We start from the raw sequence: 18,758 nt of genomic DNA, 5'->3' as shown, positions 1-18,758 counted from the left end.
GGAAATATGATTCTTGTTTTAATAGATTTGTTAATAAGTTAGTGCTTGAGTTCTGACAAGAGTTGGGCAGACGGCCTGCTAAACCCTCTGGTTCGGCTTAGGGGGAGGTGGGGTCGTCAAGACCAACACTTCAGAGTCAACCTCCACTTCTAGCTTCTCCAATGCCCTAGCAACGCACAATTAGAGCCCATATCGTAAGGAAATAGCCTCCAATAGAAGGACCTCCACCTCCCCAAATTCCTTATAGAAGGCAAAAATTAGCTTCATCTCATGATCATGAACAAGGCCGCCCCCTGAGGTCCTACCATCCTTAACACTATGAGGACCCGAAAATTTTCTTATTCTTATCGAATATTACTAGTTTATTTAAATATTTATTCACTTGTTTGATCCGAATATTTTATTCCAACCTTTTTAGACCCAATTACATGGAACCATGGCTTACATGTATTTTTAAAATGACTTGTTACCCAATTTAATTTATAAAATCTCGTTTAGTGAGAATAGTGAATGCGCGTTTGGAAATAATAATCGATTCGAGGGTACAACGACCTTGGAAATTGAAGACTTACACATTATGTTTAAATTCTCAAGTACTAGATAGTTATACCATCGTTATAAGAATTCCTTAAAAATTTCGCGTTATCGCGCACAAATCAGAAGTACGCGGTTTCGCGCGCGCAATTATTTGAGGGATATTAGACCCTTATTTTTAGACTATTAAGAGTGAATAATAATAGTATGAATGGAATTGCATTAAAGGTTTAGGGTACAAGTGAAATAAATCCAAGAGGAAACGAGCACGAAACGTGCGCGTGCGCATTATTTTCTTAGTGGATTTGGAGTAATTTTGGGCCACATATTTTAAGCTTCCTTTAGAAGCTAATAACATCAGATTTCCCTTCCTCACATACATTCAAGCAGCCGAACCTCACAAGGAGAACAAGACCAGAATTTCTTCACCTTCTCTCTCTTCAATCTCTTGCCCAAATCACTTCAAAATTTAACCACAACTTGCAAATTACTTGGTGATCATCTTAAGCTAGGAGAAGAGCTGCATTTCCACGGTTTTCTTGGGCTTAAGGTGACCAAAAATTTTTTCTGTAGCCATTTAAGAGGGTAAATGATGATCAATCTCTTGAATCTTGGTTTATATAAGTTGTATTGCACTTGTGAGTTCATAGATTCATATGGGTAGATTTATATTATTGGACATCTTGTGAGTGGGCTCTATGAAATCCCACAATGGCTTTGATGATCTGATTTGATGAGATCGGATGTTAATTGTGTTGATTAAGTATTAATTTAGTAGAGCTAAGTGTTAAAAGTGAAAAGGAAATCAAATGAGGGGTTGCATGTTGAGTTGCCGGTTCTGCCCCTGCTTTGCCACACCTGTTGGTGCAATTTTTTGTGGTTCAATTGACTTGATTTTGATGTAAATATGTTGTGTGGGTTGTGTGGAAAGTTTCCACCAAAAATCATCTAAATTGGTTGGCCAAAAGTTGAGATTTCGAAAATGTAGCAAAACTGGAAACGTAACCAGAGCCTCTCTGGCAGTGGTTTTGTTTCGGCCATAACTCTTTGCTCCGATGTCGAAATCAAGTGCCGTTTTTGGCATTAGAAACTAGACACTTCCAATTTTCCAACGGTTTAAAATGCATACCCTGATTCTACCTGAGTGAGTCATACCAACCTTGTAAAATTGCATGTTCTGTTTCTCGTCTGTACTGGAAGCCCTGTTTTGAGCTGCGATTTGATGCTCAAATATGAGCTAGTTGTGGACAGAATTTTAAAATAATTCCTTCTTTATAAATGTATTTTTCAACGCCACTGACCATGCTCAATTCTGAGTTGAATTGAGTAAGTTGTGGCCGGATTTCAAAGCTATCTTTATGAAAGAAAACCCTAATTCTGGAATGATTTATAGCTAATCTTGATCTGGGAGTTGTTATTTCGAAACTCTTGGTGATAATCACCTATCAAACACATTTTGAATGTTTCTTAGACATTGTCTTCATAATTGGACCATGTTTGAAAAGATTTCATTGGCCAAATGTTTGAGAAAAGGGAGATGAATGCACAAGGCAGTTTTGCCTTGGAAATTCTTGGAAGTTTAATGATTTTGTTAACTGACTCCCCGTGCGAATATTTGTATACGATTTGGCAAAGAAATAGCCCTCATATGGTAGGATAATACTACCAAATTTGGTACCATTTCAAGTCCATTTCGATGTTCAACCAAAGTCTTAAAGTTCCCATTTTAAATCTGGAAAACCCTTGGTTGGTGAGAAAATTTTAGTAACTTTGAGCCGCTATATCTTGGTGCTCAAAACTCCAATTCTTGTTCCGCTTATTGTGTTTTAAACTTTGATTGTAACTCTAATTGAGTTCCAAATTTTAGAGGCTAGCTCGCATTGTGTGAATTTTGCCGAATTTCCAAACTTTGCCAAAAATCAACCCAAAACTGTCTTGGTATTCCAAAACAGCCTCTTGGACCCAAAATTTGAATGTCTTCTATTTGAAATTATGTAAAAGTGCCTTCTAGGAACTTTTAGTACTTTGGAAATAGTTTCCAACGGTACCAAGAGAGTAAGTTATGATTTTTCAAAAAATGCCCCTGAATTCGATAATTCTTGGCCGGATTGTGACGCGGCTTCTACAGTCCATCTTCGATCGTTCATTTGGAAAAAATGATTTATACCTACTCGTTTCTGTCCTACGATTTCAAAGATGAAAATTGGATTTTTCTTGTATATTTAAACCGCACTTTTGAGTCTCGATTTATAAGAAATTAAGACTCATTTTCGTGACATTTTCTTAGATTGTACAAGAGTGCAATCTTTCTTGATAATTAGGGGTTTTAAGTGATAGTGTGTAATAGATAACTATTGTTTGCTCAGGTGCTCAAGGAGACCTTCAAGAGGATCTTGAGGGGAACACCTAAAGACTTGTTTACGCACTTACTCTCTTGTTTCAATTGGTGAATATCAAGTGCATGAATATTTGGAAATTATATGAATTGCTCATTATGAAATGGATGGGTTATAACTGCTGAGTCGAGTGTGTACTTTATTGAATGCGTTCTCAATAAAATGAATTGTAATTAAATTGCCTGAATTGAATTGCATTATATGCTATGGTTGTATATGTCATTGGAGTGAATCTCCTTGATTCATAATTGAACTGTATGACTGCCGATTGGAGTGCGCTCATCGGCCTATAATGGTATTTATCGATTGGACTGAATGTCATCAACCCTTATAATTATAATCGTATAATCAGGTCTCTGAGTGATAGCATGTACCACACCAATTCGAGTGGAAGGTACCTCTCATTCGACTCAGAATCATAAATGAAATAAGTAAAGTTCTACAGACTATTGGATTGAACTTTGGCAAAGCAAGTGGAAATGAGCTCCTAAGAGCTCCCGTATCCTTCTTGAATGTGTTTGGTGAATATTCGGGAATTGCTTGAATGTTATAGCTTTATCTCTCGTACCAGCTTTATTGCTACTTGAATTACTTGCTTGCATGATTTTCTTGGCCTCACTGAGCGTCAGCTCATCCCATCAGTTTGTTTTCCTTAACAGGAACCCGATTGGAAGGAGTTAAGGAAATGCCGACTTGAGGCACTTTTGTATTAGTGTTTTGATTGTAATCAACTAGACACTTTTGGATGTTGTATATTTTGGAAAAAATGATTGTAAAATTGAAATTGTGATGTAAGATTGGATATTTATGTATGAAAATGATTTCGTACCTTTATTTCGACTTTCATTGTTAGTATTAGACTAGGTTTGAATTAGAATTGTCTCGAGTCTTGGCGAGAGTTGGGCAGGCGTCCCACGGATACCCTTGGATTCGCTCTTGGGAGAAGTAGGGGCGTCACAAACACTCGCATCCGTATTGAGTTTGAGAGATCCCATAGGGGGTCTTTCCCATACGACTGGGACAAACTTAATGGATTTGACCATGCAAACAGCAAACCGTTCCCACGTGCAATCGTCGTCCCCTCGGAAGTGGGAGACCCGAAATCCCTTGGCCTAACCAATTTGCTCCAAAAATTTGTCCACTACCCAAATTACCCTATCTGGAGAAAAGTTTCTCCTTGAAACACCGCCAGGTTTCGCTGCTTCTAGGTGCCCCAGCAGATAACTATCGGTAGAATTGTCCTGACATGAGATGCCGCCCCATACGGCACTGAGAGATACCATGACATCAAATTGGACGCTAGATTAGATGTCAGAGTTTCTATCATCCCAAAATGACGCTGAAAATATTCCCAGACTGAGCTAGCTACTAGCCCCTGCACAAACACATGCTTCACTATTTCCTTAGCCTAGAAACAACAATGACATCTAGATGCCGACTACATTCCTCATTTCCTAAGAATCCCCTCCAATGGAATGAAGTTATGCAATAAGTGCCAAGTTAAGAATGACATTTTTAGAGTAAAGGTAGGACACCAAATAACCTTATTCAGCATTGAGGTATTTCTCCATTGTCTCCATCCCATGCAGTGTTAATAGAGAAACCTCCATTAAGAGATGGTGTCCATACCATGTAGCCGTCTCAGGAAAGATCTAGTTGTATTTCCAGTAGCTTAACGACCAAGTCCATTGGAATCATGGTAGCTAACTTCTCTCTATCCCAACTATTCGCTCTATAAAATTTAGCAAGAAGCATATGTGGAGGAACAGATTTCTGACCGATCACCGCTAGTGGGGAGTCAAAGAGCCAACAGTCATGCCAAAAATCGACAAATCCTCTCCCTACACACCATCGTGTACTGCTTTCAACAAAATCCCTGACCTCCAGTATCCTTCTTTACAATAAAGAAGGTCTATCAATTGAAATCAACAAAGGGTGGTTCCCACGAATAAACTTTGCATGTGTAAATGAGGCCCAAAGGGAATTATTTTGCCATAATAGCCACCATAGCTTACAAAAAAAAGTCGCAACCATGTCCTCTAGGCATCGCATCCCCAGTCCCCTCTCCTCCACTAGGTAACAAACATTTTCCCACGATGTCCACTAGGTAAGACTCCATCGCAATACACGCAAAGATATCTCCCTCATGTTATTGGGGCCCCCAAGTAAGTGAATGGAAAAGTTTGCCATTGAAAGCCCAATATAGATGATACTAACAGCATCTGTTCCTCCGTTGCTCGCTTAGAGAGGATGAAAGAACATTTCTGTACATTTATTTTTTGCCCCAACATCGACTGATACTCATGGAAGACCCTACCCAAAGCCTCTAGGCAGTCCCTAGAGCACATGGCAAACACTAACATGTCATCCGCAAATGCTAGGTAAGGCATCTTGACACCAGTCGATCCATAATACCACCGCTCGTTCTATTGGAACACCTGCTAGATTGCTTTTCCCAAATGTTCCATGATCAATACAAAAAGAACGGGAGATAATAGATCACCTTGTCGCACCCCATGCGAGGAGGGGAAAAAATCCGTTGGCTCGCCATTAATTAGTACTGAAACCATGTATTCGAAAGGGTACAAAACAGTAGATCCCCATTCTCGAAACCCAAACCGACGGAGTATAAAAATAAAAAATGATCACTCTACTCGGGCATACACCTTTTCCATGTCTAATTTCAACACCACATTCGACTGAGTTAACCTTTTATCCTTATCCAACGCAAACTCCTGGACAATTAGTATATTATCATGTATACACCTCCCAAGAATAAACTCTGTTTGCCACGAGGAAATAAGTCACGGTAGAAAACCATTAACTCTGTAGTCAGGATCTTAGAAATAATTTTTAAGCAGACATTACCCAAGTTAATTGGTCAAAAGTCACGCGAACTGATGGCACCAGATGCTTTGGGCACCAACACAATCAAAATACTGGTAAAACTCTGTAGCAGCTGCACCCCCTAGAAGAACTCTATGACCATCTCCATCACATCATCCTTTACAATCTCCCAACATTGCTGGTAGAACCCGGCTCCAAATGTGAGGACCCGAAAATTATTTCAAATTTTCTCCTGTTTTAGAAAAATTCATTTATATTTCCTTTTAATTTTACTTTACTTGCTTATTTGCTAGCCCTAATTGATAGTGATTTTAAAGGTTAAGTTAAAATTTTTCTCGTTTCCTTTTATATTCTAGTGCATGTTAAGTTTCGTAGTACATTAAGGTAGTTGACTGACTAGTGAGATATACGCATTATATTTGGTGGACTAGACCGGCTGTGGTGCTAGAGGAATTATGTGATTAAAAGTGCTAAGAGTAAGTTAGTAAATCATAAGTTAAAACAAAAGTACAAGAGAGTTAAGGAAATAGGCTTGAACCGACTCGCGCCGTTTGTTACCGGTCGAAGACGCCACTTGATCAATACTTTCTTTCCTTAATTTCCTTATTTTTCTTTCATTTATCCTCCCCTAATTTTGTCCTATGGCTGGCCAAAATTCTTGACCAATAAAAGGGGGAAAAGAAAAAAAAAGAGGAAAAAACTTGGCTTGCCAAGTGTTGGCAATCAAGAGCTTTGTTGACTAAAGGCTTTCTTTCCTTCTTATCTTTCTTTTAGCCAAAATTTCCCTTTACTTTTCACCATCTTGGCTGAAATTAGGAAGCAAGAAAAGAGAGAAAAACTTCCATTTTCTTAGCCTTGATTTCTTGTTCAATCCATGAGAAATCCAAACACCAACCCTAATCCACACTGATTAATCTTGAGTTAAACTTGGAGGGAAGCTTTTGGTGGAATCATTTGAGGAAGAAAGTTCTTGTCTTGCAACTTATCTTGGGGTTTGAGGTATTAAGTTAAGAAACTCTCCTACTCTTTCTTATCTTGAAATTTCTTGGATAGATGATTTGAGGAAAATTTCTTGTATTTTCATAGCAAGCTAGGTAGATGACTTGAGGAAAATTTCTTGTGTCTTCATGGCAAACTAGGTAGATGACTTAAGATTCATTCTTGTGCTTTTATGATGAATGTTTGCAGTAGATTTTGGTGCTTTAAAGCTTGATATTGTGGCTTATGTGTATATCTCTTGGAAAGGTTGAATTTTGGTTGGATTTTGTTGCAATTTTTGGTGGAAAATTTCTGTTTTGAAAGATTCTTGCTGGCCGAAACTTTTGAGTGCCGTTAGCCCTTATTTTTCAAAAATTTTGGAGAAAATGTTGCTCCACAAACTTTGTAAGACATTCAACTTTGGTTGTGAGTTGGATTTGAATAAAAAATCATGAGATTAAGTGAGAAGGTTGAGTCAAGTATTGCTGAAAATGTTTCCTGCAGGAGACTCTGAACAGTTTTGGGAAATCTGTTATATCTTGGTATAAAAAAATCCGAATTGAGTCTCATTTGTTGGATTTGAAACTAGACTCATAACTTTTTTAACAGTATAAAATTCATGGTTTGGTTCACTGTCTATAAATACTAGCAAAATTTCAAAATGGGCTAAAAATCCAAGATTGCCCTGTTTTTGCACTTAGTTGAGCAGTAAATTGAGGCTGAGATTTGACTGATTTATGGGCTGAATTTTATGAAGGTATCTTCTAGAGAGTTGCAGATTTTTGAGTCTATTTTCTAACGGTATAAGATTTATGATTTTTTGACCTATGGAACTCAAGTTATGCTTTTTCAAAGAATGTCACTAAAGCTGGAAATTTTATCGAAAGGATTGAATGGGACTTGGAAAAACTTAGGAAAACATTTTCTGGGTTTTAAACCTTATTTTGGTGAGATTTTGGATGCTTAAATTGCTCTCCTCACTTTAAGAATACATTTAGATTTTTCCTTAATTTGCACCTTCAAATTTGTCCTTGAACTCTACGTGTTTGAGAGGCCATCTTGTATAGGCTTGTGGCTCATAGTTAAGTCTAATATGCGAATTTTGTTCACTTAAAGTTTGGATGGTTGGACCATAATATCTTTATCTTGGTTGTTCTTAGGATTTGTTGGTGAGCACGAGCATAACCCAGGGACGAACTATTGACATTTACTCTACTGATATTGGTGAGTGTTCCTTGCATATGTATGCTTTAAATGACTATGTGAAATATTGTGAATGTTGCTGGAATGTTAAATGCTTTTCAATGATTGCTAAATGGATTTTCGATAGGCGCGTGTGTACTTTATCGCACTCGACCCAAACAAAAGTGAATTTTCAATGATTGAATGCTACTTGTGCATGAATGTAAGCCTTTTGTGTGACAGCCTCACCTCCCCCTATGGCGAACCAAAGGGTTCGGCGGACCGCCTGCCCAACTCTCGCCAGGACTCAGTCGATCCTTAATCAAATCCGAAATACAACCACAAGAAAGAGCAAAACGAGAATCCAAAACTTAAAACAAAGCTTATATACATTGCTATCTCAGAAAGAAGTACAACCGTCGAGAATACAAAAGTTCTCAAGTCACCATACAACCAGCCCGTGCCAAGCACTAGGGCGAGAACTAAAACAAAACCAAAACTAGACCCAGCCAGTCGATACAGAGCTCTCGCCCTTGCTCGCCTTCCCCTGTTAAGGAAAACAAAACTAAAGGGATGAACTAAAAGCTCAGTGAGGTTCCGAACACATATACAAGTAATAAACCCAATACATTAACCCATAATTCAAGAAAACATTTACAATACAAAGCGATAAACACATTCATTAAAAGGATACGTTCGTTCATTCGTTCATTCGTTCGTTCTCCTGTCATTCCCTTTTCCTTCATTCATTTGAAAATGCATTTTTCGTTTATACATAAAACCCTCGTTCGTTCGTTCATTCGTTCATTTCATTCACCCTTTCCTGGACATTGGCCAGGCTCCACCAACCTCCACCAACCTACAAGGTAATACTCGAGTATACCAAACATTCACCCAGGTCACCATATCGACCGATCGAGTCCGCTTCTGGCTCGAGTCGATCGGTAACAAGGGGCAGTGGCCAGTTCAGCCAAAAGGCTTACATTCATGCACAAGTAGCATTTCAATCGTTCAATCATTGAAAAGTTCACAATCATTTAGGCTGAGTGCGATAAAGTACACACTCGCCTAGAAAACTCGTTTTGGCTAATCATTGAAAGCGTTTAACATGTTATCAGTCATATATACAAGCCATATAATCAAGAAACATAACAAACAAGGAACACTCACCTATACAAGCAAAATAACGTCCAATTCCTCAATCACCAATGAAACCTAAAATTAAGCAAGAGAACATATTACAAGTTATCTAGTAAATCAACTAGGTAAAATTAAAGGAAGTCCGACTAATTACTAGTAGGACGTATAAAGATGATTCTTAAGTGAAAAGAGGGTATTTGAATCTGTGGTCGGAAATAATTAGGGTTTCGTAATCCAAGCGTGAAACCAAATTCAAAAGGGTCATAAAATTTTCCAATGGAAATCCTTGAACTAACGACAAGTCGGAATCCAACTAGATAGGCTAAGAAATACTGTTTTCGGAATCGTTTATATGGTTCAAAATCATCTCATATTCAAGTAGATATTATAGACTAAATGCCTTAATGAAATTCATGTAAAAGGGAGAACAAAATACCCAAGAAAAACCCTAAACCACTCCTCTTTATTTGGGTAAGAGTAAGTAAATATTTGGAGTTTCCAATTGAAGAAGGATCATGTTTTAAGATGGAAAAACAGTCATAGGATTTGCCAATCGAAAATATATAAGTTCAAATAGAAACTTAGCTCTTAAGCGAAAATTTGGGCAGCACGCCCTTTGTGTTTACCTATTTTCCAGCCATTTATGGCTTCATTATTTTTCCTCAACCAATCCCAAAGTCATACATATCATAGATTCAAGTCAATAGCCGTTCCATAGGCTCAAAACAATATAAGAACAAGAATTAAACTAATAACAAGTGCGGAAATGCAATCTAGCAAAAGACAGATTTGACGTGTGGTTGTGGAAAGAACACATCCGAGGCTACGCTTATTGGATTGGGATGAATCTTATGCCGTTTCGAAGCTAAGACACAGGGCTACAATTTTCATGAAGATCACTTAGTCCAGTTTCCAATGCAACCTAGTCAAATTCCCAACTTACAGAACCAAAATCCAACTAGTCGGCCAATTAACCGCACTACATTTAAATGGCTATGTCTCAGGTTACCAAGGTCCGATTAAGGTGTTCTTGGAGGCGTTTAAAAGCTAAGACAGAAAACTAAAACTTTCATGTTTTGGACATTGGCTAAATCAGCACGGATCCTAGTGAATAAACATGATAAACTGGATGAACTGACTAAAACGGAACACTGAAAACATCCTAAAATAGTGAGGGTATTTTGGTCTTTTCACAGGCTACCTTGCTCCGATTGAGCTGAAATTTTGTAGGAACCTATAAAATATCATTATCTACAATTTTCATGTTTTATTCCAATCCCAATTCGGCCTCTAACATGGTGCAACAAAAACGGGCAGAATAGGGTGAAAATTTCCAGAAATCTGGAATTTGTTGATTTCAATGCAACCTTTCTTGATTTCTTACTTCACTTACTACCAAAACCCCTTATATAACCTTATATACAACATATACTAACTATACAACAAGTTTAGGCAGAAATTTATTAAACCCTAACTTGCATATATCATCCAAAAATCATCACATCCACTTGCATATCTTGTAATCAAGCCAAAACATGAACTAGATGACATCTTAAACCAAAATTTAAAAGACCAAAAACCATAATCAGATCTTATACCTCAAAGACAAGCTTGGAAGAGTGATACTCCACTTCCTTTGGAAATTTTTGTTTGCCCTAGCTTCTTAAGCCCACAACTAGCACTTTAATCGGTTTGGAAGTTTGATTTCTCACTTGGATAGCTAAGATCAAGAAGAAGAAAGTTGTTCTTGTTCTCTCTTTTCTCTCTCTCTTTGGTCGGCCAAGCTGCTGAAATAATGAAGAGGAAAGGTGCAAAAATTGGGATAAGAAGGATGGTTACTCTCTTGGTCAAGAAACTCTTAGGTGACGACAAGTGTCGCCACCACCACCTTTCATTTTTCTCTTTCTTTTCCTTGCTATTTTGAGCCCTAAATTTCGGTCAAACTAGCTGGCAAATGAGAAGATATTTTGCTCAAGTATTAATGAGTTTGTATGGTAAGAAAGTGGTGGTCAAGTGGTGCGTTCAAACGGTAGTGCGCGGGACCCGCCGGTTCGCGCCGTTTTTCTTAAAAACACACGTACTAGGGTTTTTACTTCCTATTCACTAACTTTTTATCATTTCTTCAAATCACATATTATTTCTCACTTAAAAGTCACTCTTAAGCACCAAATTTGATCCGTACTCTGTACCGGATAATTACACTGCGGATACACGAAAATTCTTATTTCACCTTGAATTGAAAACGAATAGGAAAACCCTAATTTCCTATGACTTTTGGCACTTTTCTAGGGTGATTTAGCCGTAGGATGGTATGAATAATAATTACCAAATAATTTTCAAATAAAAGGGAATTTGAGAAAATATAAGGAATTTCCAAGTCCTCACATTTTGACTGAACTAGGCTCTTGCCCTTTGTTGCCAGTTGACTCGAGCCAGAAGCAGACTCGGTCATGCGTCTAGTGGCCCTGGAACAATGTTTGGTATACTTGAGTATTACCATAAAGTCTGGTGGAGAACTGGCCAATGAATTCAATGCAATGAAATCAATGAATGAATGACATGAACACTGAAGGAGTTTTCACTTGCAAATGTTTTCAAATGTTGAAGGGATAAGGAAAATGGTTGGCGAATGAATGAATGGCTCCAAGTGAGCACGTATCCTTTCAGTGATTAAATGATTGTTTGTTGAATGACTGTTTATTATTGTGAAAAGTGTTAAATGTGATATTTCAGTGTTTTACCTACCTGACTGTTTATTTTGCAACCTCATTGGGCTTTTAGCTCATTCCATTAGTTTGTTTTCCTTACAAGAGTGGAGGCCGGAGCAAGTAAGCATGATCTAGTATGTATAAGTTCCTTGTACTTGTACTTTTATGGATTGAATGTATTTGGGATATTTGACAATGTAAAACTACGTTTCATTTTTGGCTTGTGAATGAAGTTGAATTATGATTGATTTGAGAACCTTCTATGTTAATTTAGAGGTGTGAATTATTATTTTCAAGAATGCTAGTGAGTGAGTTCCGACGAGTGTTGGGCAGGCACCCCGCCAAACTCTCTGATTCGCCTTAAGAGGCGATGGAGTCATCACACCAAATCTATCTGGGCCCTAAGCACTATTTTGATTTAATGACAAAACAACCTCCTTCACCTCTCCGATCGAAGGTGGCCTTTCCAATAGATCATTATCTGATTCCAACATTGAAGGCAAATCGAAGGGGGTAGATGGCTTCCCCAAGATATGTCCATTAGATGCAAAACAAGTTCAGCAAAGAAATCCACAGTCGAGCTTTAATACTCTTTGCATCCTTCAGCCACTCCCCCAAGTCTATTTTTATTCATGCTATAAAATTCAAACTCCTCCTTTGACGCACTACCGAGTGGAAGTATTTTGTGCTGGCATCCCCCTTTTTGAGCCATTGGATAGCTGCCTTCTGTTTCCAGTATCCACACTCTACTATACATTTCTTGTTGTATTTTGCTCTAGCTTTATGAAGCCAAATTTTAGACCCCTCATCCCTCGTTGAATTGTATTCCACCTCTCTCAAGTGGTATGTTGCCTCTGCCTCCTTTACTCGGGTAAATATATTGCCAAAACAATCACGATTCCACTCCCTCAAATGCTTTCTTACTTTCCTAAGATTTTTGGCAAATTTTTACATTCCTCTTCCCTTTACGGGCTCCTTCCATACCTTTTTCACCAGATGTTGAAACCCCTCATGTCGGTTCCACATATTTTGATATCTGAAAGAACCTCGGCTATACCTCTATTCCCCACAATGAACCAGCAATGGTGCATGGTCCGATCTCCCATGCATGAGGTGAGATACTCTAGTAATGTCAAACAATTCATCTCATGGCCCATTGACAAAAATTATGTCTAGCCTTTGCTACACCGAGTCATTGGTCCAGGTGAAAGGTAGTCCATCAAATTCCACTGTCGACAGACTATACCTAAACAAAGCTTCATTTAATTCCTCCATGTTCCCAATATTTGGAGGGTTCCCCCTACACATTCATTTGCCGAGGCGATTACATTGAAGTCTTCTCCAACCATCCATGCCTCATTTGGCCGAACAAGCTATAGAGCATGCCATAGACTCTGTCTCCTAACCCGCGTGCACCTAGCATAAATCACGAAGAACCAAAGAGAGTGGCCCGAATGGAGATTAATATGCAAGTGAACCAGCTACTCCTCATGCTCCGTCGCTGTAATGCTCATAACGTTAAACTAGAAAATCGAGATTTTCCCCTCCAAGTAAGAGTTAGAGCTGTCAAATCCTAATAGCATTCTAATATTTTCAAGTTGTGAACTATCTGTCAATGGCTCTATCAAAACCAGTAATCGAATTTGATATTGGACTCATAGATGTTTCAAATGTCGTTGAGAATGTACATCGCTTTCCCCAAAATACAACCACTAGAAGTCGACTAATCAATTACATTCCAAGATTCTAATCAAAAGTAATCAAGTCGGCTTTCCCAAAGTTCTTTCCACTCCGGGCTCCTGTTAAGGAAAACAAACTAATGGGGTGAGCGAAACGCTCAGTGAGGTCAAGAAAACATGCAAAACACATAGTTCAAATAACAATAACACTTATACGGAAATTAAAACAATGAAGTTCAAGCAATTCATAATTTAACAATAAACACACTCAATAAGGATACAGGAGCTTTCATGAGCTATATTTCATTTGCTTTGCTAATGGTCGATCCGACACCTTCTCGTGATGACACTCCGTCAACCGGATAGGTATTAAGTCCGTAGAACCCCGCTTACTTCGCACTCCCGTTCACCGTTACACCCCCTACTCCGGGCCCGTACTTCTTTTATATAAGGCGACACTACTCGAGTATGCCAAGCGAGATCTCTCAAATAGATCAAACTTATGAATTTTCTCATGGCTCACCAAGCTTCCCGACCAAACCCGTGCCGGCTCGAGTTGCAAGGTCGGCTAATGAGTTTGGGCGTCCCCCACTATTATAAATATAAGTCGATGAGATTCACTCCAATCGACATTGATTCAGACATAGTATAATTCACAATTGCAACACTTCACTTACTTCACTTAGAAAATTCACTTCATATAATTCAAATATAATTCACTTAAAAGAGAACGGTGCGATAAAGTACACACTCGACTCGACACTTTCAAAATACTCAGTTAATGAGAACAAATTAAGCACTTAGCAACACTTCATACACTTGACACTCACCAATTCAAAATAAGGGAGTAAAGAAAGTCTTTGGTGACCCGCTCCGAGATTCTCCTCAAGACCCTCTTGATCGCCTGAAGAAAAATGACCAACAATCACTCTCATACATTCACAACCTCTTATCAATCAAGGAAGAATGTACGCTTGCTTAAAATTAAGACAATGTCTTAAAGAGCTTCACTCTATTGAAATTCAAGATTCAAAAGTGGGAGTTCAAAGTCACAAGGGATAACTCGTGTCCTTCATGAAATTGAGTTTAAAATGTATGATCGATATCGTAAGAAAATGAAAAGTTCTCAAAAACTCATTTCCCAAGAAATCATGAATTTTCAGCTTTGTGCGATAAACTTGGTAAAATCAGATCTTGAGTTTGGAAGGTCCAAAAATGGAAAACTTTATACCATTGGAAACTAGATTTAAAGTACTAAAAGTTCCTAGAAGACAATTTTTCAAGATTCTAAAAAGAAAGCATTCATTTTTCAGCTCCAAGTTGCTGATTGAAGAAGGTAAGACAGAACCAGTCTTGGTTTTCGGCAATATTTCGAAATTCAGAAAAATTCACAGAAAGTGAATCAGGCTCTGGAATTTATAACACAATAAGAGTTCTAATTAAAGTTTCAAACACAACAAGCAGAACTAAATTCGGAGTTTTAAGCAACAAAATATAACAGTCTAAATTCAGTTGATTTTTGTAATCTGATCAGTGCATTTCCGGATTTGAAAAGAAATGTTTGGGGACATTATTTGGGCATTGAAATGGTATTGAAATTACACCAAATTTGGTACTCTTAAACCTCCATATATGGATTCCCTCTCTATCAAAATTTAGGCAAAAACTTGTACGGGAAGGCAGTTAACGAAACAACCAAAGTTTGTGAAATGTTTCAAAGCTAATCTGCCATCACGTTTCTTTCTTTTCAAACGTTTTGTCCAACAAAATCAGCCCCAATTCGCTCCATTTTTTAAACCAAGATCCCAAAAACATTTCATAAGCAATTTATGAGCAATTGACACTAAAATTTTCAAAGGATAACATCCCAAAACAGGTTTGGCCATTCGATCAACAGAAAAGGGAAAATTTCCCAGTTTCCAGCTTTAGCATGGTTTTGAAATCAAACCATATCTAACTCTATACAACTCAAATTGAGAATGGTTTATAGCGTTGGAAACTAGGTTCAAAATTCTACAATTCATCAGAAGACATCATTTTGAAAATCTTTTCACAAGTGGGACAAAATCGAGCCACAAAATGCAGCTTCTCAGTTTCATTCGAATAGACAGTCAAAACAGAACAGCCGAATTTGCCGATTTGCTACGGATCACTCAAAATGAACTAGCAGGGGATTTTTATACCATTGGAAAGCTATGAATGTCTAGTTTTGAATGCCACTAACGGTACTCAATTTTCAATTTTGACTTTTACACAAAAAGTTATGTTCATACAATGGACCATTGTCCGGGTACCCTGCTATACGTTTTCCAGATTTGAATCTTTACCAAAACTCAAGTTTTGTGCAACCATTCGATACAATTTTTGAAAGGCACTTTGTACACACAATATACAACATATATCCATCAATTTCAAAGCCAACCAAACATCAAAATTTCGAAATAAAAATAGAACAACATGAACAGAATTTTCGGCCAGCTTACCTTCACAACTTTCCTTTGATTTCTCTCCACTTTCTAACCATAATCAAGTTATATATCACATAAACAACCATAATCAAACAATCAAGCCTCAAGTCAGCTACCTAGAGGTCTCATCAAGTCAGCTAGCCTATGATTTAAAGCGAGATAAATGGTTCCTCAAGTCCTCTAGCCTATTTTCTTGCTTAGGGTTGCAAACCCATGAAACTAAACTTCAAACTTGAAGAAATTGGAAAGATTAAAGGAGATGAAGGTTTACCTCTTTAAACCCTAGATGAGATCAGATTTTCCACCAAGATTCTCCAAGAAACTCTGCAAGATTGCTAAAGTTGGATGATGAATTGCAAGCAAAATGAAAGCTAGAAGTGAGGAGTTTTCTTTCCCTTCTTCCCTCTTGAGGTTCGGCTGACTATGGAGAGAGAGAGAGAGAGAAGGGTTTTGTGTGATGAAACTTGTGAGGAAAGAATGAAAGAAAGTAGCTTTATGTTGGGTGCAAAAAGTCAACTTTGAATAGTTGTCAAAATAGTGTCATGCACTACCATTTCCTCTCTTGTTTGGTACACTTATGCACTAATACTCCAAGGTAATTCTCTAACACTGTAATTACTCACACTTACAAGTCTAATATTAATTTCTCAAATCTCTAATTAGTCGCGCGGTGTGACTTTTGAGAAATTTGCGACGCGCGCGCGATAAGGCAAAATTTAAGGACAATTCATGCAACTAAAATATAATTAACTAACTCCAAGGCAAATAATTATAAAATGACTAAATTAAAAAATAAAACATGAATCCTCACATTTAGAATCTATTAAAGCTGAACAAGTATACTCACTTTCATAGAGGTGTGCCTCTTTTAATCTATTCTCCAGTCCAGCTTGAAACTCCTTCAATTTGTCGATAGAAACAGCCCCACTACCCCTATGATCCATTGATTTGTGTCTCCTATGTCTCTTCATTGCACGGCATCTAGAGGAGGAGGGCAGTACAGAGCAAGCCTGTAGTTTGTCAACTTGTAAACCTTCATCTTCTGCTTGTTCTACAAATGTATATGACGTGACTATCTTTCTAGCCTCTGGCTCCACCCTCCGTTGCTACTGTTTTGTGTCCCCAATATCAGTTTCAGAGCACTTTTCGTGTATTTTGTTTCTACATGCACTATATCCAGAGTCGAGCATTAGCCATGTTTGTGACAGCCCCACCTCCCCCTAAGGCGAACCAGAGGGTTCAGCGGGCCGTCTGCCCAACTCTCGCCGGGACTCAGTCGTTCACTACATTCCTCAAACAGATTACAAGATAAAACTCACACATTACAATATAAATCTCCAATATACATCAAATTCTCCAATAATTACATGTCATAAGCGAAGCGGAAACAATTCCAAATAAGCCATCCAGTCACGTGAATAAGTACTACAAGCCCTTCCTTCGCCTTGAGCCCTGTGGAGGGGAATAAAACATTTTTGGGGTGAGTTAGAAGCTCAGCGAGTAACCAGTAAAATCCTTAAACAAATATATTTCACAATGTTGCATTTCGATCATTTCGATGATGTCATGATTCAGAGATCAAATGTTCGTTTAGTGCTCTCGTGAGCCAGGGAAATCATAGCACTTGAACACCCAACGCTCAAATAGATCATTTTAACATTAACATTAAGAGGGAGCCCCTTCTTGAGCTCCAGATAAACATGAACATGAACCATAAACAGAGTGGAGACGTTGGTGTCCAGCACAAGACTTTCCCAGAACTCATTGAAGCCAAATCATGTCATGAACTCACATGCAAGCACGCATGATATGCAATCGAGTACATAATGCAAGAAACATTTCACAAGTACTTTGGAAATAGTTTAGGGTCACTCACCTCCACGGCTCAGAAATCATCCATCATATAACATTGCCTTGCTCAAATCCAAGTCTTAGATCACAAACTCAAACTCAATGCAAACAAATCCCTTCAAAGTTCGGACAGCACTTCCCCTGAATTTGCTAACTTTTCCAGCCATCATGGCTTCATTATTTTTCTCATTCAAACCCAAAGGTACACCCACAACAACAAGTTCATCCAATAGCCATTCAGCAAGCTCCAAGTAAGACAAGTACAAGTCAAGTTAGGGAAAAGTCCGGAAACGAAAGTTAAGCTCAAAACCAGAAAAACAGTTTTGACGTCATTTTACGGTAATGGCACCAAAGGCGCTACGATTGTCGGATGAAGGTGCAAGATCCACCGTTTCGAAGCTAAGAGATAGGGCTACAATATTACAGAAGGTCACTCAACCCAGTTTCGAGTGTAACCAGGTCAAAAAATGCAAGATACCATACCAGAATCACAAAAATAGATTCACAGAACGCATTCTAGAGGAAACATCATAAAGCAGGCTATCCAAGTCCAAATCCAGAAATTCCAAAACCATATGAAACCTAAGAAACAGGGCTAAATTTAATCAGAAGGTCTCAACAACCAATTCGGAAGCAATTCCAGCCAAAACAACCAATTACAGGCGCAATTCTTACATTCGGGTAAAACCAGAACAGCAATAGTAATTTCGACTTTTCTCATTCTACACTACTTCGATTGACCTGAAATTTTGTAGACACCTCTAAAATGTCATTCCCTACAACTTTCATGTTTTAAGACAAGGCCAATTCGGCCTCTAACTAGGAGCTAAAAATTCGGACAGAATGTTCCTTCACAAAACCTAATTTTCTGAAATTTCTTCCAAAACAGAAATTGATTGCAATTGACCACTTTTTCCACCTCATAGAGTCCTTAAATATCATTTCCAATCATCATATATAACTACACAATCATAT

This window comes from Coffea eugenioides, chromosome 8 (genome assembly GCF_003713205.1).
Source record: "Coffea eugenioides isolate CCC68of chromosome 8, Ceug_1.0, whole genome shotgun sequence".
NCBI classification, from domain to species: Eukaryota; Viridiplantae; Streptophyta; class Magnoliopsida; order Gentianales; family Rubiaceae; genus Coffea; species Coffea eugenioides.
This window is presented reverse-complemented; position numbering follows the sequence as displayed.